This window comes from Xenopus tropicalis, chromosome 6 (assembly GCF_000004195.4).
Source record: "Xenopus tropicalis strain Nigerian chromosome 6, UCB_Xtro_10.0, whole genome shotgun sequence".
Taxonomy (NCBI): Eukaryota; Metazoa; Chordata; class Amphibia; order Anura; family Pipidae; genus Xenopus; species Xenopus tropicalis.
In genome coordinates, this window is record NC_030682.2 from 113864238 (window position 1) to 113888727 (window position 24490).

The window sequence follows — 24490 nt, forward strand, 5'->3', positions numbered from 1 at the left end:
TATAGCTTTTAATTTTGGAACGAAAACTGTCAACTGGCTGCTAGGTATACAGTAATAGTCGGTAATACTATATTTACCAATTTTCTTCTCTGCCCCATTTACTGAGGTGGTAAAAATAATGTTGTATTTTTCTGGAATAAATCTAAATACTCACCTTTACAGATATTGGCTCTGGCTGCTCATTCCAGAACTGTTTGTATAGTGTAAAGTTAGTTTTCTAGATATCATTTTTATTTTGTACTGCTTTTCACAAGTCTTTGTTCCAAACACACAAGATTATAGAGATATGCCATTTCCTGTTTTACTTCAGTAGAAGTAGAAGAACAACTTTCTGATATTTGGTATTATATGGGGCAAAATGTTGCCTGTGTCATAATAATGTATAGGGATAAATTGAACACAGGAACACAGTTATGGCTAGAGAGATCCAGACAAGGCTAAAAGTGTTAGCAGGATCACTGTTCATGTTTATATTTACTCACAAAGACTGGAATTTACAGGTAAAAAATATACAATATTTTTGCATACAGGCTAATTTTGTATAGTACCATAAAACTGCTGTCATATTTAATATTGACGCTAGTAAAAAGGCCTATTGCCTCTGTAATGATTTTATTCTTTATGCTTACCAAAAACGTAAACCTCGCATTTCAATAAAAGTTTCAAATTCAACTGATAGCATAACATTTGTAATGCCAAACCAAGATATTCTGTTGAAAAAAAACTGCAAACTGTTTGAGGAAAAAAAGGTTTTTATTGGAATACTGTAGTTAATAGGTCCCTATTTATTGTGTGTTGATCCTCAACCTTGGCTAGAGATGGCTAGCCCACCAATGCTGATAAGCTACTGAACCATTAACCTGTCACATTGATTAAATCTATAGGACCTTCTTTCTTCTGCAGTAAGTAGAAACCCTACCATTATTTCACATTCATTGTAATTAGTTGGCATACTACTATACTTAAATACCTTTATATACTTTACTTTAGATTATTATAACTTAATTGACAGATATGTCCTTTATTATTATTATTATTATTAATAATAATAATAATGTTATTAATTTAGCCTTGATTACTATCTGCAGCACTCAGATTACACAAGAGTGTGGTTCATGTATTTCTTCAATACGATTAGCTTGTAGTGAAAGGTTCTGGGCAAATTAATCAAGATTATTTTCACACAGTGCTTATGACTCCTTAGGGGCTACATTGATTGTAACATTGATTAGTATAAATAACTTAAAGCTGAACTAAAAATAAAATCAAAATAATATTGTATCTAACACTGGATCTTGCATTTCATAGAAGACAATTCAATAAATTGCTAAATATATTCATTTGTAAACAAAAGATCTTTCAAATGTTCCATAGCTTTTGGCTTTGAAACAATATAAATCAAATTATTTGAACAATTCAGCATAAGATTATATTCTAATATGGATTACAAAGCGAAACCAGATATGCATACAAAACCAGAAAGACTTACATGCTGTTCCTGTACCACAAGAGTATTCTGTAATTATTTTCTTTGCGTTTTAGACCTCCTTTGGTGCATAGGAAATGGTATTTACTGCATGAAGTGATTAGCTTAATGAGTGCTGGCAGATGTGTTTTCTCTGTGAGCCACACAAAACTTAAAATGTTCCTTACGAAGGCATCAAAATTTGTTTTTTCTTCTTCTTGACGATGTTCGGGAGATATGCATTTAGCCAGCAGCTAATTTATTTGAGTGGCTCTTTAGTATACACCTGGGAAAAGGAGTACGTTGTTTGGTTCAATGAGCCTACTAGGAATATTTCCTCCCACTCGCTTTCTTTCAATAATGATTTTTATGAGACCTGCATAAAGAACAATTTAATCTTGCGGTATCCTGAGACAAGACTAATGTCAGGATAGATAGAACATGTTACAGAAGCCATGGCTCTCTATACTTATTTACATCTGATCGCATTACATTTTATTAACAAAACAAGATATTGTGGTTGATGGATTAGCATTAGTTTAGTAACTAGGGACCTTACTAATGTGCATAAACAAGGCAAGTCAGATGTTTTCCTATTTCTTTCTAAATCAGAAACAGTCGTATTATACTTTGAAATGAATATGCTCAATTACCGGAGCATAATTGTGGCTATATACTGTACCAGTGTTCTGATATTTAATTGTGTAGTGGATTTTAGCACATTTTGGCCACAAGTACTGAGCTAATAGATTAACCTGTAGACCCAATGTTGTGATCACGAGACGAGGGATGAGTGCATGGAGGTGGCTGGTTGCCCAGTTGATCAACAATTACCCATTTCTGTGTTTTATTCAGTGCTTTTTGTGAAATTTGATTTATTTTTTCATGTTGCATGTTGTGTGGTTTTTGGCCTTATTGTTAATGAGCTATTAATATATTTTTCTATAGAGAATAATAGTAGTAATAATAATAATAATAGAACACTATATTGACATGCTCTTTAATTCCCTTGGTCACATATAATCAAAAATCCTGACTTTAGATCACATAGGTTCAGTTTATAAATGTCGTTAGTTTGCTGCTGTACAGTATTCAATTTTAATGCCAAAAATAGTATTTTTGTTAGTTTAAAATCCTGCAAAAACTTCATAGACTAAACAAATTGCAACATACATTAAAAAACAAAAGCAAAGGCTGGGCAAGACTGAGAGGAAACAACCCTTTGGTACTTTTGAAAAATGCCATATTGTAAACTTGGGATATCTTTAATATGTTTATTAAAAAAAATATATTGTATTTAATAGCTGAGAATAATAGCTAGAATAATGTTTTAGTGCTTATTTTACTTTAGTCCAGTATAGCAATCAGTTGTTCATTTTATCTGTTAGTAACTTGATCACCACAACCTTTTCTAAATTACTTTGCCATGTGGCTTTATTCTTTCAGCCACATGCCTGGATTTTTTTCTCTGCAAGTCTCTTCCCTTTGTTCTACATGAAAAAAGGGGTTGGAATATTGATGTTAATAGGGTGGTACAATAAATTATATCTATCATTATAGCTTTAAAGTCCCATAAAACACCAACAATTTCATGCAGAACTGTGTTTTGTTTGAGGTAATACATCTTTTTAATGTTGAAATTTCCACCTGCTATAGAGAAATACATTTGCATCCCACTTGTTGGCTACACCCTAGTAATGTAGGACTTTCCTATTATGTTCTTGTAAGGGAATAATAATAATGGGATAATAATTGAATAAGTGGGCTTTGTAGCCCTCCAACCTGAGACAATGGAAGATAAGTCAAGACTAAAATTGAAAACCCAAGCCAGTATCTCCTTTATAAGGACTAAGGCCCATAACTACCTATATATATATAAATGGAGATAGAGAGATGGAAATAGGTGGGTGCAGGAAGTAGGACAAACAAAAACACGCCTGGGTGCAGGTAAAATTTGCACAAAGCAACAAAAAAGTACTAAATTCAAAAGGTTTTTTTTTATTTAAAAAAAAAAAATTATATATATATATATATATATATTTTTTTTTATATGTACACAAAATTTCACCTTACATTCTCTATCTAATTTTTGATTCTGTATATAAGATTAAGTAAAGGCTTCATATATCTGAACCTAATTTAAGTAGATGCAAACACTATAAAAACTTGTTTAATAACAAGCCCTTAAAGATTATACTAAGGAAGTCTCAGAATGATTAATTACACAGAGCACCTTCATCTGGATGCTTCATTGCTTCTTTTCAGACAAATTCTAATTAATCTTAATAGCTCAGATTTAAAATCACTACTCTGGCTTGTTTGTGAGATGGAATTCCTAACTGGTCTTTAAATCATTTGACTGCTGCTTTTCTTTAAATCAGGAGGGAAATACGTAAAGTTGTAAATTTCTCTGAAGTGAGAAAAGTGTCTGCAGGTTACATGCTGATTTCTAGTTGCTCTTTCTTTAGAGCCTTAAGACACTTTCATCAATAGTCAATCTGTTAAATGAGAAAGTACAACTGCTAGCACTGACTCTTGATGTACTTCTAGGAGCACAGCAGAATGAAAGTGGTGGGATATTGATAGACAGACATATGCTCAAAAGGCCAAAGCATCTGAGAAATTCTGTATTGCTGGCCATATCTGATGGTAGTTCTTGTTAAAGGAACAGTAACACCAAAATATGAATGTCTATAAAAGTAATTACAGTGTAATGCACAGTTGTCCTGCTCTAGTACAACAACTGGTGTGTTTGCCTCAGACTGTTATTCTTTATATAAACAAAGCTGTTGTGTAGCCATGAAGGCAGCCATTTTCATTTTCAAGGAGAAAAGGCACAGGTTACATAGTTACATAGGGTTGAAAAAAGACCAGTGTCCATCAAGTTCAACCCTTCCAAGTAAACCCAGCACACCTAACCCACACCTACCAATCTATACACTCACATACATAAACTATAAATACAACCACTAGTACTAACTGTAGATATTAGTATCACAATAGCCTTGGATATTCTGATTGATCAAGAACTCATCCAGGCCCCTCTTAAAGGCATTAACAGAATCTGCCATTACCACATCACTAGGAAGGGCATTCCACAGCCTCACTGCCCTCACCGTGAAAAACCACCTACGCTGCTTCAAATGGAAGCTCCGTTCCTCTAATCTAAAGGGGTGACCTCTTAGCAGATAACAGATTAAACCCCAGCTTCTCTGTTATCTTCTATGTAACCTGTGCATTTTTTCCTTTGAATGGCTGCCCCCATGGCTACACAGAAGCTTATTTATATAAGCTATAGTAGCGTTTCTGTAGCAAATACCCCAGTTATACCAGTGCAGGGCAACAGTACATTATATTTTAATTACTTTATATACATTATATACTTTAATTACTTTTTTTTCTGTTACTGTTCCTTTAGGACACAATAGCTTGCACTCCAAACTGTGAAAAAACAATGATCTAAGATAAGTGATGAGCAAACTTGCAGTGTTTTGCTTTGCCAGAAAAAGTTAATTTTCACTATTCTACAACTGTTCATTACAAAAAAAAAACTCCCCTGTTCTAATTTCTTCCAGATAAATTGTTTGGAAAGCTCCTTAGATACACACGGGGAGAGCTCCCATTCTATTGGTTGATGTAGAAGGCAAGGGGCAGATAATAATGTGAATATTTTCATTGCTAGTCAAACTCTTATAACGTCTCATCAATATATATATTTTTTAATAATATATTTATATTCATGAAACCTACAGGATTTACATATAAGCCTATTGCAAATACCCTGATACAGTATAGGTATCAATAGATGTTAGATGAATTGATTCAGCTATTATGGCACAAGCCAGTGTGTAAATTCAATGTGCCATGATATTCTGCTTTTACTAAACATGTTTTCTCTGATTGCTCTTTAAGATTTTGGTTTGTGTGTGTGGTTTTTTTTTTTTTCAAATTAAATCAATGAATATCTGACTTTATAAATATTTCCTTGTACTTGTCCTGGAGGGAAAAAAAATAAAGGGCAAAAACTGCGTCTCAGTGTATATATGATCTACAAATCCAGCACTTTAAAGGTGACTTATGTATGATGCAGTCATTTTGCATTACTAACATTTAAATGTTATTTTACATTTTAATATAATCCTCATAAACATGGCTTAAATCTAATTCTAAGAATCCTTACCAAAGCAGTACATGAAAGGTTGCTATGTCATTAAAATTTATCTGCTCGAAAATGTGTAACCTTGAAGTTTTGTCACAGTCAAGAAATTAGATTTCTATTATATAACTGTTCTAAGAGTGTCAGTTATACATCATGTTGTTTTCACTAGCCAAAGCAGGCAGGTGTCTAAGAGATAAGGGCAGTATGGATGCAAGCAAAATGCTTATGACAAGTTATTCCCTTAGCTCTGAGCCCTACAGTTCTTTGTCATACATTAAATTAAACCTTATGGCTGGTTTTGATATTAAAGTGGTCCAGTTTCTCTAATCGCCAATCTTCTTAAGATTGCATTGCACACCATTACTAGGATCATTACTTAGCTGAAAGTGCAGTACTTCAATTTGTACAGTGTTCCTCATCATTAAAAATTAATAATAATTAAGCATACCCAAGAGTAGGATTCATTATCACTAGCAATCATACGTAATGATGGGTTAGTAGACCAATAACTGCACACCATTTGTCATTTTTAAGGGATACTATCACCAGAATATTGATTTTGCCTGAAACCAGTGTGTAGTATATCAGTATAATTTTAGGAAAGGGATTTAAAAAGGGTTTCAAGAAAAAAAGGATGGCACTTTTTTCCTATTGTGGCAAAAAACAGAAGTCTTGTGTTGTTTTAAAAAGGAGATACACTGAGGATCAGAGCCAATGTCCCACAAAACAAGCAAATGTAATATCTCTTTGTATTTGAGGGCAGTAGCTGTAGCAAGCAATGTTACTCAGTAGCAGGGAGGGACAAATATATTTGTGGGGAGAGGGTTTTTATTTACCGCTTCCCCTTTACAAAGCACAACCACGTGACCTGTGCTCTGATAAACTTCAGTCACACTTTACTGCATCACTGCAAGTTGTAGTGTTATGACCCCCCTTCCTTTCCTTCCCAGCAGCCAACCAGCAGAATCATGGGAATGGAGCAAGATAGCAGCTCCCAGTAGATATCAGAATAGCACTCAATAGTAAGGAATCCAAGTCTGGCTTGGGACTCCTCCAGTTACATGGGAGTAGGAGAAACAATACCTGTATGTTACCTGAAAGCAGTTCTAATGTTTAGCACTGGCTCTTTCTGAAAGCTCAGACTCGGACACAATGCACAAAGATGGCTGCCTACACACCAATATTACAAAGTAAAAAAAAAATACATTTGTTGGTTTGCTATGTAAACAGTGTAACTTAAAATAAAAAGTACACCATAAAAATCATGACAGTATCCCTTTAACAACTGCAGTGGGCACCTGCAGTTTTGAGCACAATGTTATGATCACTGTTCCCTATACACTCTGTAGATATTGGTGTTTTAGGTATATGCTATAAACACTTTTATTTTAGTTATTATCAAAGAACAAAGATTTAGAACAGGACACAGGCACAGAACAACTGCACTTGTAGGTTGATTTTAGACATCAAGACCAGAGGTCATTCTATTTACTTGGGCTTTAGAATGTTTACACAGAACAAGGAATGCATCTGTTGTCTCCTGTCACAAGTATCCCTAGTGCGAGGCTGAGTATCCCTAGTGCAAGGTTAAGAATGTCACAAATATTCTCAGAAACACCAACTGCAAAAATATGATTTGGGAAACTGTGCTGATGTAGAAAACTTTTTCTTTTACCAGAGAGATACTTTTTTGGGCTATTGTGCTGAGACATTGAGACACTTAATCCTTTCCTAAAGATGGACATAGAGACACAGTTATGCTAAAACAAGGCTAATGATTGGCTTCCATGGGATCAGCCCTATGTAGGAAGAAATGGTTAAATGGCAACATTTTTGTACTTGAATTTGTTCCCTCACGTCCTCACGAGCTTTCAGGACAGATGACCTATTATTTATTGTAATACTCTGTATTAATGTATACCTCTAATAAAGCTGTCTGGTTAATATCCTTTGTGAATCTGAATGATTCAGGTCAGGCCCAGGGGGAACTTCGGGGCCGGGCTTGATTTGAGTAAGTATTTATTTAAATCCAAGAGTGACTTACTCACTGTGGGCGAGAATCATATATCCCTAGTGGAGGATCATAGGAGTATAAAAATATGACATTTGATAGAAATACAACACACTCACCCATGCATTATTAGGTATGACCAGGTACAAAAGGGAATCATTCCTAGTAGCTTCTTGAACTGCCTGAAATAAAAAGTTATCGCATATTTTCAAACTTGCTAACTTTTTCTGATCTGGCTGTTCCATTACTCCAGTTAATGTCTGGATAATTAAAGTCCCAGATAATAATAACTTGACCTAGTTGTTTGTAACAGTAGCTGGGCTTCATCCTCCTCACTTATACGGGGTGGTTTATAGCATACACCAATGATCATTTTCTTTGTAACCTTTAGCCCTGCTGAAGTCTCTACCTAAAGGGATTCCACACCCTCCCCGTTGATGTCCCTGGTAATTTCTTTTGGGCACCACTTCAATTCTGGCTTTACATACAGACAAACTTCTCCACCCTCTCTAATTGCTCTGGCCCTCCTAAAAAGGCTGTAACCATTTAAATTCATAGCCCAGTCACATGTTTTATCCCACCAGGTCTCAGTGATACCAGTTATATCAAAATTTTCAGCACATGCAATAAACTCCAGCTCTGTGCATTTGCCAGCATGCAGCGGAGGTTACTACTTTTCCCTCTGATATTTATATTACATAATGGAGAGTTAATACTCTGGTTTATTATTAGGCTGTTTTCTTTGTAACAGAGGGATCTCCTTAGCTCATAAACTGTATGCCCCCTCAGTCCTACCCCATGACCCCTTACTAATCCCACTGCCAGGTCTTACACTAGCTTCTCCATAATACTTTAGCTCACCTAACCCCCCTGCCTAGTATAAACACTCTTCCAGCCTCTTAGCCATTCTTTCCCCTAGCACAGTGGACTCAAATGAGGTGCAATCCGTAATGGCTATATAGATTGTACCCCAAAGAAAAGTCAGCCAAGTGCTCTAGGAACCCAAAAACTTCCTTCCTACCTCAAGACTATAGCCACTCATTTAGCTTAGTTGTAGTGATCCAGACGACACAATACCCTTTCCACTTTCCAAATAATTGAATGCACTATAACCAGAACCTGCTTAGGCCTAACACTGCTCCCCTCCCCACCGCTACTTGAGAAACTGATCAGCCCCCTCTAGAACTGCCTGTCCAGAGTTCACACTCCCATCTTTGCACATTATGGTGTCTTAAGTAAATGATCCCTCTTATCTCCATTGTCTAGTTCTCTATATTTTTAGGATTTGTTTACATGGGATTTACATTACAGGACATTGGCCCAAGTAATATCAATTCACCTTTAATCTAAAAAGTATTTGGGTGTAAAACATGCAGATTATACACTATGTGATAAAGAAAGATATGGCAAAATAGTCATTAAAACACATTTTTTTTCCAATAGCATAGGGGTTGCCAGTATAGAAGGGCTAAGAAAAATCACCACATTAATATGGGGGCATGCTTGGTTATTGCATACTTTTGTAGAAACAGTCATTTCTCTGTGATACTGAAAATTTAGTATTATATTTCTTCTAGGCACTAAACAAGAGCTGCATCAATGTCCTTGAAAAAATAAAATGACAGGCTGTCTGGTTTTGCTAGGAATAATTGTTTTTCACTGTTGCCTGGAAATACATGTATAGAGCATTGTGACTTACAGTTAGTCATTGCTATTCTGGAACATGAACAAAAGACAGTGACAAGTAAAGATGCTTTTTACTCTACATAATCTGTTTTTTCACCTTCATCAAGCAAATATTTATTGATTTTCATGACACATAACACACAGTAATGAACATTTTCCATTATGTTAAGCTTCACTAGAAAAGTTACAGAAATCAAGATGGAGGTTATTCAGTTAACTCACCAGAAAAGGGATGACTTTATTATTGTCAGTAGTATCCAGTAGCAACTAGATAGAGTCTGATCAGTAGCCTTGAAAATACAGACCTTTGTGAGATACTGTATCTGGCATTCGGAGTGTAGTGAAGTTTAGTGAAGGGTGTATTTGGACATACCAAAGATGTAGGTATGAGTTATAATGTGAAACTAAAGCCCATAGATTTTAAAAAGCAGGAGATATAACAATTGTAATGAATTGAATCAAGGTGGGAAGTAAATGTGGCATGGAAAAATGATTTCCAGAGCTAAAAAAAACAAATACAAATTTATTATGGTATATTGGAGCTAAGAAGGGCAGTTGAGCAGCATTCCAATAATAATTACATATTTGGAATATTATAGAGTGATTACATGATTTGGTTATTATTTTGTGCTGAAGATATTACCATATATACTGGAGTATAAGCCGATCCGATTTTAATTTTACCTAAAAAAACTGGAAAAACTTATTGACTCGAGTATAAGCCTAGGGTGGGAAATGCAGCCACTACTGCTAAGTTTCAATAATGAAACAAATAACAGATAAATAAATAATAGATAACTTTAGGGAAAGAAAAATGCTACAGCAGCAGACAAAAGCAAGTTTGGGAAGGCTAAGGAAGCTGCCATACTAATTATCAAGTACTTGCCATCCTGCTGTGTCTTCTTTAGTCTTCGTCTGATTTAGTAGGATAAAGTACTAATAATAAATTGGAGGATGTTCTGAACAAATCGTAGGAAAGTGACATCCCAGAAATGCATTAGAGGTCACCCAAGGATATCGTCAAAATTTTCAAACCTGTCCCTTTAACTATACGACCAATTGCCATGAAACAAAAATTGGATCTAAAAATCATATGAAACATAGTTTTGATTATATCGGTGCGTGTATGGCCAACTTAAGCACTGCTCCCTTTTGCCAGCATTGGGTCCCCTTTGAATTACAGGTCCCTGACATTCCCTACTTACAGTAGTCTGCCACTGGGCAGGGGTAGGGTACAAACTAGTAAGGGAAAGGCAAATGAGGGCTCACAGCAGAAGAAAAATAAGGTACAAAGCAAAGAAAAGGAGCTTTTGCGAGGAGCAGGCGGGTATTAGGATGGGGCTGAATTTGCAGCCTCTTGGCGTGCCCTAAATTGGAGACGCCACGTATCCCACCTCCTGCCTGTGCTGCCCAGCTTTTGCCTGACAGTAAAGAGAAAGCATAAGTTGTGTAACAGTTACATACATTTTTCAAAACTTACCGTGGACGGACGTGTGTCCGTGCGAACCTGCAAACCCCAGCATTTAATTACACACCTTAGGGTGTTTGCTCATCCCCACCCCCTGGAGCATCACCATGCGTGTGCGAAAGAGCACATTCAGCAATGCTGCAGGGGGGGAGCATACCAGGTTGCCTAGGGTGCCCAGCCAGCTTGAACCAGCTCTGAATTACGTGCACGAAGGGCGGTTCACACTGTCTTTTCTTAAAATATTGAGTTAGTATTAGTGATCAGTGAGATTTTTCGCCAGGCATGGATTCACTGTGAAATTCTGCATTTTGCCACTGGCAAATTCTTTTGCAAAACTGCTGCAAAAATCTGGCGCAACAAAAATTTGCAGAGTGAGGGAAAAGTCACCATCATGTAAAAAAGTCTCAGCTGTGTCAAATAAGTTGTGGTTGCATCAAAAAAGTCATGCGGTATCTGCATTTTGCAAATTTTTTGCTGTTTTACAAATTTTTCAACAGGCTCGCAATTTTTTCATTGAAACAGGACAGATTCACTCAACACTAGTTAGTGTCTTAATCCATCTAGTAAGGATTATTATGAAGTTGTTTTGTTGATGTGTATATCTGCCTACATACACATGTAAGTACGCACATGCATTTAATATTGGCTTTCCTGAAAGTATTGGGATGTTACCAGGATCAGTATAAAATCGGTTGTTCTGATTTTTGTATTTATATTCTATACATGTCTGTGTGACGAGAGATTCTTTTAGCCAAAGGTATTATCTTGACTATGTGCTTCACAGTTCAGGTACTGGTTTAAGGGCCTATCTTGCTAATATTCAATCTACACAGTTGCTATTCATACTATTTAGTCAATTATATTGCTGTACAGTATATAAAGATTTAATTATATCTCTGTTGTCTTTGATACAAGTCAGGTACCTGTTATGCAGTCATAAATGATAGCTAAAATAGTTGCAGGAACCACTAAATGCCAGAAGAACTCTTGCCACTTCAGTCTGGCAATTAAATGAATATGAAGAGTTAATTCCCAGCTGCTGACATTTTAGCAGCAGTCAAAATATGAAGTTATGAATAGTTAGTAAGATGCATCAGCATACGTTCATTTTCAAAATTGCCTTCATTTACCAACAGAGAAATGCCCACTCAGTCATTGTTCCGCCATCAGTGGGTCATTTTGTGTTTAAATATGTATTAGCACTTTGCTTGTGTTTACATTTGCTATGCAGTTTATACCCAGTTATTTCCCAAGATATATATAATTTAGAGCATGGTCTATAAATTAGATTTCAGGAAAGACTATTTTTCGGCAGAGAATGTTTTACTCTCAGTGTGCACAACTTTATGGTCGCAAATTGGAAAGTTATTGAACTGATGTATATGGTGCAGGGAGATAAGAGCTGCACTGTTTAACCAACCTTGAAAATATAGCAAAATATCAAAGGAAAGAGTGGACACAGGTTATGTTCATGGAAAATCCTTCTTTTTACAGGTTTTTATACTTACAAAAACATTGCATTGAACACAGTTCTTAAACACAGTCTTGAAATGTGAATGAGAGAAAATTTTAAATATATTTTCATATTACAGATAATAAATTGGGACTTTACATTTTATGGACTGCTGCACATCATCCAGAACATGCACATTTAACTATGCAGCACTGGAAACCATGAAAGCGGAGATCTATTGTTTGCCTTAGGCAGCAGAACTTCTGCCATTCAGTATCACTGATATTCATTTAATAATAATATCTACAAAAAGATTTTACATTTGTTTAAAAACACACTTTTGGAGTGAAGTGAGATATATTTGGTGCAAAAGTGTGTATTTAATCACGGAAGGACTTTATTCAATGTTCAGATGTTCTCCTTTCATTGGACGCAAACCTGACAGTTGTAAAAGAAAATACATATTCTAGATAGAATCTTTTGATTCCTATTGAATCCGTAAGGGTGATGGTAGATGAGGTAGGGTGAAACCCTGTTTTTGAGTTGTAAGTTTCAGAAATGTCCACCGAATTGTGAAATTATCAGTGTTACTTGTAGGTATCACATGCTCTAGGCCAGTGATCCCCAACCAGTGCCACGGGGCAACATGTTGCTCACCAACCCCTTGGATGTTGCTCTCAGTGCCCCAAACCAGGTAGTTATTTTTGAATTCCTGACTTGGGGGCAAGTTTTGGTTGAATAAAAACAATATTTCCTACCAAATAAAGCCCCTGTAAGTTGATAATGTGCATAGAGGCTGCCTAATAGCCAATTACAGCCCTTATTTGGCTCCTCCATGAACTTTTATGGTGCTTGTGTTGCTCTCCAAGTCTTTTTACATTTGACTGTGGCTCACGAGTAAGAAAGGTTGGGGACCCCTGCTCTAGGCTATCACTAAACTGTAGATGCTACTTGTGTTAGCAAGAACCCAACAGTATTCATTCAAAAGCTTTAAAGATTTCAATAAATATTCTGATCTTGATCAGTAGGCACTGAGTATATTGTACATCCAGACAGCTCTTAGAGACAGGGAAAGCTGGGGGGTCTCCAAACCAGTTGATTGACAAGCAAGGCAAGGGGCTTTTAATAATGACGTTGGTTTTTTTTGGTACAAAAGTACAATTGTCATTTTTTTTCTGTTAAAAAAAATGCATGACAAAACCCTAGTGTGTATTCACAAAAATGTTTGCTACTGGTGGAAATGTGACTTTGCCACATAACTGTACCAGGGCAAAAGAATTTACTCATCACTTATTTAGGGTTACTGGTATTTTTTTCCATTGGGTCATCTTTAACTTAATGCTGCTGACATAGGCATAGCCTTTGTTATTTCTTGCATTAACAGGACAAAATCTGAAGTTGAAGGCCGACACATTCTACTTCTTGTTCATGAAAACAATTAAAACAAATCAGCAGTCCACTGAGAAGACATCTGTATAATGAGCTTCCCTTTCAAAGTATAAAACAGGCTTCATCTAGAAGGGAGGAGTTTGTTTATACAGAGGGTTTCTCTGTGGTTTGATTGTGCTCCTGCAAACAAGATGTGGAATTTATTTTTTTTACCTGCTTAGTACAAAATAGTCAGCACAAACCTTAATAATTCAACTACTGCTTAAACAGGGGGTATACTGCCCTAAATGCACCATTCCCTAAAATTTGATACGGTTATTCTGGGGTCCTGAATTATTCACAGGTATTGAAGTATTGTACTGTATATGGCTTTATTATCTCTGCAAACAGATTATCTTTTTGAATGCTGTAAATGTGAATTCATCTTGTAGATTTTTAGTACAGTATTATTATTATTTGCATCAATTAAAACATTTAATGATAATATTGTAAAAACAGCATACTGGCACCTATCACTGCTGATTTATATTAGGTTTGGCTTGTGTTAGCTAGTTATTCATAGTATAATGAAATAACACCCAATGGCATGCATTGTATTTAAGTTGTGTTTTTTTAGATGCTTCTTTTGCTCTATTTATGGTTATTGTTTTATTTTAATGAATAGTTAAGGATACCAATAAAAGCCATATTCCAGTTAATAGAGGTTTGACATAGTAATGACCATCAATACCAGAGCTTGGGAGCAATAATTACAGCCATTTTAACTGGTTAATGAATGTGTTTGAACCATATAGTGAACCATGCCAATAAATAAAAGCATTTTTATTCCCTTTTTAGTTTATATGTATACTACCTAATGAAATGGTATTTAAAAGGAGCTTTTATAACGAACTTCGACCTGAATTTAAAGGAGTTTCTAATGATAGTTACAGATAAATATGTACAATCTTTACAACATTTGGTAAAAAAAAAAGTCTATGGCTCACAAACCTTGATATATTTCTTTAGAATATATCTTAAAATCAGATAAGCATAGTGCTTTCCCATACCTGATAAAGCATCATGAATGATAAAACTGATGCAGCATGGGATCAGATAAGATCTCCCAGGCAGCCATGTAGTTTCCATAGCGCATTTATTAAGCTTTGTAAGAACCTTATCAGCTGTTTACATTGGAGTGAGATTTCTTGTTGCAGTCTTGTGGTCTTGTCTTGATTGTACTGGGAGATAAAGAGCAGCAATATGTTGCATGGCATACCCATACTCCAGATCTAACTCTTCAGTTCAGAACTGTCTAAGCAGCTACAGATTAGAATTGCTCACTATTTTAATCTCCCAACTGACCTTCAGCATCTGATGTTAATCTTCTTGATAAATTGAGAAGTGCTATGTCGCTACTGGTTCAACTGTACCTCCTAGTTTGCTTAGAGACTGAATGGAAATGTCAGGCTGAGCAGTAAATATAAGGTTTCATGTAGCAAATAAAAGAAAAGTTTGTAATAATGTCTTATCCATCTGTTTTTCAATCAACAGTTTATTTTTTATGGCTAATCTTGCTTTATAAAGCAGAATTCTGGCCTCAGTGGTCACAGATATACATAACAGCTTCTGTGAAACACAACAATAACTCCTTGGTTGCTTTGCAAAATACATTGTTATGAAAACAGGGTGTGTTTAACGAAATAAAAAAGCTCAGGACAAATGCACATTAATACACATAATAAGTGTGTCAATCGAACCTAAGAATTGAAAAAATGACAGTGGGATACATGTAATAATGACATACAAAGCAGGGAATTGTGCAAAGACGTTATTTCTAATCTGTAAAGTTGATACTTTTTTGCACCCACAATTATGTATCTACTGAATGCTGGTCTCAATGATTTTTTGTATCTGATCAGATGGAAAATATGTGCTTGTATTGTAAAAAACCATAATCTTTTTATGTATTTTACAAATGAGAAGTAAAAGATGCGTTAGCATTTACACATTCTTTCTGTGATACAAGCTGCACTTGTACATCTGCCAACTATTAAAGTATCCATCAGAGAAGGTAACTTCTGAATAATGTCACAATATTGGGATATATTCTTTAAATGAGCTGTAAGTTTCTATTTAAACTGTACATAGTTATAATTATCTCAGAATAAACTAATGGTGCATGGAACAGTTAAAGACAAAAGTGCATATTAAGATAACCATAATTATCCTTAAGAAAGAATGCCAAACTGGCTAACACTGCTTTATTTTGCCTTTTCACAGGACTATGATGTCCAAAATTTTTATCTAATGAGAAACCTGCAATTTAGCACAAAATCAAAGTAGCACGTATTTATACAGTTTTGTTTGTACATATATACATTTGGCAGATTTGTTGTTTTTCTAATTCAAACTTAGTTTTTTTCATTTAATTTGGAAAAAATACTGATTTGATTCAACTTTTTACAAAAAACAAATCTGAAAAATGTGTTTATTTGCAGAACATAATTGTGAGAACAATGAAAATGGCATTGTACTATTCATTTTTACAAAGTCAACAAAGTCAATACTTAACATAAATAGCTTGAAGTTTGGAGATACACCTTATGCACCTCCCACTGATATTTATGGAAGTTTACCAGTTTTTTTACTAGCACTAGGGATGAGCGAATCTGCCCCCATATGGCTTCGCAAAAAATTTGTGAAACAAAGAAAATTAGTGAAACCGTTAAACATCCGCAAAACGTGCATGTCGCATAATTTTTTTGTCTCGCTCATCTTTTTTTGCCTCAACCGCGCCTATTTTCAATGCAACCGTACCTATTTTGACACGGCCGCAAATTTTTTTCATATGCATAAGATCCCTCAAATGTCATAATTAGTGATGAGGGAATCTGTCCTGTTTTGCTTCCCTGAAAACGACCGGAAAATTTGTGAACAGGCAAAAAGTCAGTGAAATGTGCAACTTTTTTGTCGTCCCCTTTTTTTTGTTACACTGTCTTTTTCTTGCTGTGACCGCGCCCATTTTGCAGCAACCGCACCCACTTTGATGTGACTGTGACTTTTTTTTGACACACAAGTAATTTTTCAGCACAAATTTTTGCTGAAGTTTAGAGAAACCATTCGCCAATGGTGAAATACGGAAATTCACTGCAAATACATGCATGGTATTAGCATGTCTTTTTGTTAAAATGTTTTGGATTTTTTGATTAATAAATCATGAAAATAGAAGTTCAGGAAACTACAGAACTATAATTTGGAAAATTATTTGTGATTTTCTCGAAGAAGTGTAATTTCAAATATTAATAAATAGGCTCCTACATAACTTGACACTTTACTAACTTTTACCTAAGTTCAAATAACCTAAACACTGACCTAAATCTTTAGTTTAACAATTGGAACATGATTAATTTATATAATTATATAAGAATAAAGAGTGGGCTTTGAAAGAATCCTTCTCAAGCTTTCACATGCATGTATTATAATGTTCATCATACACATCAACACCTTGAATACATTTTACATTTTATTTATAAAATGCTTTTAGAGACTTCACAACAAAGATCAAATGCCAATGAGATATGTGAATCTTTAGTGATGTCAGTTGCTACATAAATTATTGAAATATTTCTTATAGTAACAAAAAAATTAAAATGCATGGACATGGACCTTTGCGGTAAATAATCTTAAAACCATTTTTTACATCATTATAACATTGTCTTTGCATGCTATTTATAAATTTGCCTTAAAAGTATCTGCCCAATGCTTTTACCAATCTGATCCCCCAAGTTCCTCTATGAGGGGGCTGCCATATTTGTGCAGCAGGAGGCCGTTAGCATTAGAAGCTATAACTGTCAGGCTGAGAAGGGGCAGTCAGGTTGGCAAAACAGTCAGGTTTAGGAGCTTCAAGTAACATTACTTACAAAAGCAGTCCTATCAGTGAAGACTAGTTTTAAGCTATGTGTAGTGATGGACGAAAAAATTCGTCAGGCAAATTTCAGTGTTTTCGCCATTGACGGATTTTTTTTTGAAACGGGCGTCAAAATTCACAGCGGAAAAGTGTGCACATCCAAAAATTGCCGCTGGCATCAAAAGAATTGTCTCACTTGTCAATTCTATTGACGCGCACAAAAGTTGTTTTTTTTTGAGGCACAATATTTTTGCCGTTTCGTGAATCTTTCGGCAAAGCGAAACGAGACAGATTTGCTCATCAATAGCTATGTGTCTAAAAGCTTTCATTTAATACCCTGGAACCAGAGCCGCAGCCCCTTTGGACAATGTAGGGGGGGCATGCACATGACCAATTGGCTGAATAATTTGAATAATTAATTAGCCAGTCCATAACCATCTGTAAAGAGAAAGAAAGTTTGCCAGCGCTTAGTTTGCCTTTAAAAATAATTTTTACAAAAAATTAGGTGTTAGTACCACACTTTGGCCAAAATATGTAAGCTCACGTGCCACGTCAAGGCCCCTCATTATACGTGAGTCCTACACTGTCTAATGACTTTGAGTCTGTGATGCAATTAAAATAAAGTCCCCCAGAAAACAATGTGACTGAGTAGTAAGACCTATTGCACCTACCTTTAGCTCAAAAAGGCTCTAGTGAAAAAGCAGGGAGCTTTTAAGCCCCAGCTCATTAGCACACACATGAAAGTGATTCATTGGTTTAAAGGCTACATAGCAGCTAGAAGCAAAATTTGGCAACAATTTGTACACAAAACAGAGAAAGAAATCGCCAGCGCTCGGTCTACAGCGTGGGTTAGACCGAGCGCTGGCTATTTCTTTCTATGTTTTGTGTACATAACCATCTGTAATTCTGTCTTTGATACATTCTAGTTATTAAGAAACATTTTGCAATCCAGCAAAAGTAAGACAAATGGTTAGTTTGGAACTTTTCGGTACAGATGGGCTCGTTGTAATTATGCCTTCTGTTATCATCAAATTATCACTGAAAGTTGTTGTTGATTTAAGATCTGGAGCAGGTCACAATAAGGTGATATAGGACATCTAATGTATCTGCACACCAACAATATAATAGTTTAGTGATTTTAAAGTTTATCCAATCCTATTAACTTCACTGCATGTTTTAGGAAATCCTGACATCATTACTGTATGTGTTGAAGATGACACATTGAATATCTTTGTGCCACTTTTGATACTGGATTTTAGGTATTTGCCTAAATCTATTGTTTTTTAATAGATTTGTGGTCTTGCTTCAATATTCTAAAAATGTGGAAATGTGTATGTGACAGCTGAGGCTGAGAATACCAGCAGTAAACCTAATAAAATATATTTAGGACAAGATCTAAGTTAAGCTGGACCCCTTAGCAAAAACTGAAAAGGGTTTAATACTATATGCAAATCTTAGGGGCAGATTTACTAATCCACGAATCCGAATCCCAAAAGGAAAAAATCGTATTGTAAAGGAAAATGTTGTGATTTTTTCGTCGCCGTCGTGATTTTTCGTATTTATTGCGACTTTTTTCGTTGCCGTCGCGACTTTATTGTATTTTGCTTGACTTTTTCATTGCCATCGCGATTTTTTCGGATTGAGCTATAGTAAACAGCAGAAAAACCAATCCAATTTTTTCGCAACGGCGATGAAAAAGTCACGGAAAATATACGCAAAAGTCGCGACGGCGACGAAAAAATTGCGGGACATACGAAAAAGTCGCAACGGCGATGAAAAAAGTCGCAACGGCGATTAAAAAGTCGCAAACATACCAATCATTACGAAAAAACGCATTTGGACGCCTACGGACCATTTGTGGATTAGTAAATCTCCCCCTTAGTGTTACAGTACTACTAAATTCATTAGGCCAACGACATTCAGCCCTGAATGTATTACCTCCATATTGAAATGGATAGTATAATACACTAGTAAAATATGGATCCATAAAAATACCCATAAAGTATCTGCCATCAGCATGATTGTGTTAGCAATCTAAAACCACAGTGAATTGTATATGGAGCATACATTGACAAGCTACACAAAAGCAGGTAATAACTCATTAACATAAAAGCCTTGTTTAACCAAAGTTTCTTAGAGGCAGAGAGTCATATTGATGCATGATATTGATTCCTTGTCTGTAAGGCAAATCTTTTTAACGATTCTCTCATTTCACATGACTGACTGTCAGCATCAAATTTCCTGTTTGGTATCTCTGATCTTGTGTTTTTCTGCACAGGGTATTACAACACATTCTTTAGTCTACTTTGAAATTGTAAAAACATAGGTTTGGGAATCTCTATCCATACAGCTCTGCTCTTGCCTTTCTATGATTCTATTTCATCCTTTTACGACATACTGCACTTTGCTACAAAATCTTAGGGGCTCATTTACTAATCCACGAACGTCCGAAAGCGTCCGAATGCGTTTTTTCCGTAATGATCGGTATTTTTGCGATTTTTTTTGTCACCGTCACAATGTTTTCGTATTTTGCGCGACTTTTTCCTCGCCGTTACGACTTTATCGTATATTTTGTGCAACTTTTTCGTCGCCGCCGCGAAAAATTCGGGCCACGAAAAAAAAATACATTTTAGGTCTATAGATGATGATAATGTTGATGAAGATGATGAAAAGGGTTTAAAGTGGGAAGGTTTCAGCCAAGATTACCATTGCAAAGAATAGTAATCACATTTTTTCAGGTCAATATTTCAGATTTATCAATTGTGTTTCTGTTGTTAGCAAAACTGTTTTTAGCTTTGCAATATGATACATCATTAATGGCTCCAGGATGGTTTGTGGCTGCGGGAAAATATTTTTAACATTCTTTTACTATGCTAATGTATTCATAGTTCTGCCATTGTGACATAATTATGTTTTCAAATAATACAGAATAATTGTGATGTTCAATTTTATGCTAATACAATTTCTAATACCTTTTGCATTTGTACTAAAATACTCCCCTCCATCACTAAAACATGTTTTCCAGTGCTTTATAGGGTTTGTTCATTAGTGCTATTAGTCTCCTTATCAGTGGAACATACAATCTTTAGCCCCAGTCACATAAACACACAGAAGGGTTTTGGTTTTTAGAGGGTTTGAGTCCCAGTAGAAAACGCTCGCAGCAGACACAGAAGGAACATACAAAATCTCAGGACCCCAGAGCTGCAAAACCTGCTAGAAAGGCTGCTGAGATGAGTGTGAAGTCTGGTGAATAAATCAGTAGTGATAAATATTGTTATTAAGTTATGTCTGTTAGAAAAGCACACATTCTGTTTATTGTTGTTATAAAAAAGCATGTTTTAATGACAATTTTTTCTGGTCCATGAATTGGATAGACAGGATAGATTAATGCTAGCCTTCTTCATTACTGATATGAAAGCAAAACTTTTAGTTTACATGTAGATCAGACAAGTTAAAAATCATAAAATCACTCAAATGTCTTAATCACAATGCCCCGATTAATACACTAATCCACTTTCCATCAGGAATACATAACAAGTGATCTGCAATCTCCTGGACTTCGTAATAGCCATAGAGGTCCTCCTACCTTATGCCTTATATGGCTTTTCCTAAAATGGAAATAAGTTGTTTCCCTTCTTTTCTAACTTCAAATACTTTGTACCATACATTGTCTGTGGCAGATATTAATACTAAAAAGTACAGGTATAGGACCCGTTATCCAGAATGCTAGGGACCAAGGGTATTCCGGATAAGGGGTCTTTCCGTAATTTGGATCTCCATACCTTAAGTCTACTAAAAAATCAATAAATCATTAATTAACCCCAATAGAATTGTTTTTCATCCAATAAGGATTTTTTATATCTTAGTTGGGATCAGTTACAATGAACTGTTTTATTTCTACAGAGAAAAAGGAAATCAGTTTTAAAATTCTGAATTATTTGATTAAAATTGAGTCTATGGGAGACAGGCTTTCCATAATTCAGAGCTTTCTGGATAATGGGTTTCCTGATAAGGTATCCCATACCTGTACTATTTTAAGTTTGTTTACAAGTCTTATATGTAAATATGTGCCAACTTTAAAAAAAAAAACAATTTTAGACCAACTGAAAATAATTTCACAGCCATCAGAGGCATGAATGAGTGAAGAACAACATTCTACATTGTATAACTAATCACAATGTAGCTGAAATAATCACAGAGTGGGGCCAATGTGTTATGTAGCTTCTCCAAATGCACAGGGTATCCACATAGGTCCTATAGGCTTCTAGCTGTCTAGACCTCTAGGTCAACTCTAGGCCAACTCTTTCTTGGAAGCTGTTTATTTATGTGCCATTGTCATGGCTAGGAATGGCTACCATAAGATGTTCAGACTTGAACTAGAAATTATCATCTAAAAATATTTTTTGGTTGTGTGTCGAATTTTTCCGCTGCAAATTAGAAATACTGATAAAATGATGGAAATATGTTTACCAGATTATGTATGTTTTTTTTCTTTTTCCACCGCTGTTATTGATGCCATTGCCATCACATAAGACCTTGTACAGTGACTCTTTAAAATCTCAAATGAAATTTGAAACCAAACTATTTTTCCTGAAAAGAAAGCAGAAAAAAGGCACTGTTGATGGTAAAATTAGAAAACTGACATGAGCTTAGTGTATTGTTACTGATTACGTCTATTTAAACACACACACAGTTGTGAATACTGAGCAGCTTATTCATCACAACAATTCTTTTTCAGTAATTACTTCAGCCCAGACATTCTGTTGGTTGATCTCCACAGACACTTTTCTGTAGCTTTCTCCATTACAAGGTTTTACTTCTACTCAGTTTCTTGTTACAGATATTATTTGTACAATATACAGTATTTAACTACCATTATTACATAAAGTTATTGATTTATATATTTATTATAAATATTTATTGTTTCAGATGTTTATTTTACTTGCAACCTAATGACACAAGGACTCGGAATCTGGATTCATGCTTGGATACACATTTTAGTATCTGTTCTACACAACCAGAACTGCTTCATGAGCAACTAGTAAGTCTTATTTCTTTAATGTATGAAGATTATTGAAATAAATATTGAAATATTGACATTTATTGTCTCAACATCTGCCCTTTGATGGTGTTAAGCCTAATATAAAATGTTGTGCTTATTAAAGGGCAGATGTATAGAATGAAAGTGTTGTGGAGCATGCAGTTTCTTTGCCATATTTGCCAAGTGCAAGTTAAACAAATACATGAGTGTGGGTATCAATGGTTTTATATTATATATTCGCTGAAATGGTCCAGAGTTCCAGATCCAAAATCACTTTTTGTGCTACAGCTTCAAAATAAAGAGGAAAAACTGTTGATCTATATAAGAAAGCTGTCCTAGTTAACTGAAGGGTTAAACATGTCACTACTGGTGAATCTACCAATGTGTCTAGTAATTGTAACTTACAGTACTTACTGAGGGAAAGAGAGAGTCCAAAAATTCCAGCACACCAAAAATTTTAAAAAAATTAATTATCTGAGCCAGTAATACAAAATTGTACGAAAACAGATGCACACCAGAGAATATCTCTTAAAAATGTATCTTTTGTTAATCATAGTAAAAAGGAAAACAGGCTGGTGTTTTGGCTCACATCTAGAACCTTTCTCAAGACACCATTTTCCATTAAAAACAAGCAATATATAACTCACCAATCAATGTGCAACATCTGCCCAACATCCTTTCCTAATTACATTGTTGCAAAAAGTAAATACATAAAAAAACTAATTCATCTCAAAAACATAAAAAAGAACAGTGTTCATTTAAGCCTTAGGGGGGTAATTTTACTTTCTTAATCCAAAAGACTTCCCTGTGAAGCACGATCACCCCATGTTTCAGTGGGGGTATATATATATTTGAAAGTAGGAAGCTGGGCATCAACTCCAAAAAATGCTTAGCAACTGGTTTGCCCTAATTAAGGTATTCATGGTTGAAAGTTGACCATCCATCCTCATCCTAAGTTTCAAATCTGTTGTTTCCACATATGAGAGGTCATATGGACATGTCACTAAATAGATCATGTGGGTCGTAGAACAAGTAACATGATGCTTAATAGAAAATATTTTACCTGTATGTGGGTTTACCTGCAGGGTATTGAGGAATAACACTGAATGTTGGCCTGTTTTCCTTTTAACTTTGATTAATAAAAAACATGTTTTTAATGAGAGATAGTCTCCTGGTGTGCATCTATTTTCGTGAAATTATATATATATTATTTCAAAACTGTAACATAATATAGCCATAAACATTGCTACCGTGTTATCCATTCTGTAAATTATTGAGCATATCAAAAGTAATTGATGAATATCTTGACAATTAAAAATATACCTGGCTGAAGTTTGTTTGAGGCTAGTTATCCTGGTAGACTTATGCAACCTTTGTTTATTCCAAAGCACTGTCGGTAGCGAAACTATTACTAATTTCATAGACAGATAGAGAACTGCAAATTAGGCAAGATTCTTAAATAAGATTTTATACTAATGGTGAGTAATATCCCAACTACAATTTGTGCAACATTAATATTTGTGTGGAGTAAAAACTTCTCTTGTAAAATGTTTTCTAGGAAGCCAGTAAACATTATTTTAAACTAATGCAACTATCTTTTATTTAGTCGCATTTTCAGAAGAGTTGTTGCTCTCTGATAGACAGTGGCTGGCTGTAAGTTATGTTTAAATCCTTGACCAGTACTTTAATTTCTGTAAGAAAAGTGAATGTAAAAGGCTGAGTAAATAAGAATCTATCAAATATCAAGTAGTTCTTTTCATCTCTTCATCCTTTTTGTCTAATAAATATTTAAAGCTGTGTGTGAAAAGTCTGCAAAAGGAATACAGATATTTGGGAGTAAGCATTTATTGTACACATTCTGCTCATCTGTATGCAGGGTTTTCCTTATAGTAAATTATTTGTAGTTTTTTTGACAAGACATGAACCACT

At 35.1% G+C, this 24490-nt stretch overlaps 1 protein-coding gene across 1 annotated transcript in view; it reads left to right on the forward strand.

Annotated features, from left to right (window-relative positions):
• The window catches only part of sntg1 (syntrophin gamma 1), a 208457-nt gene that overhangs the window by 89455 nt on the left and 94512 nt on the right, over positions 1 to 24490 (forward strand). The window contains exon 3 of the mRNA XM_004915197.3: positions 22450 to 22561. The gene's annotated coding sequence lies outside the window, so the exon portion shown is untranslated. The remainder of the gene's footprint in view (positions 1 to 22449; positions 22562 to 24490) is intronic.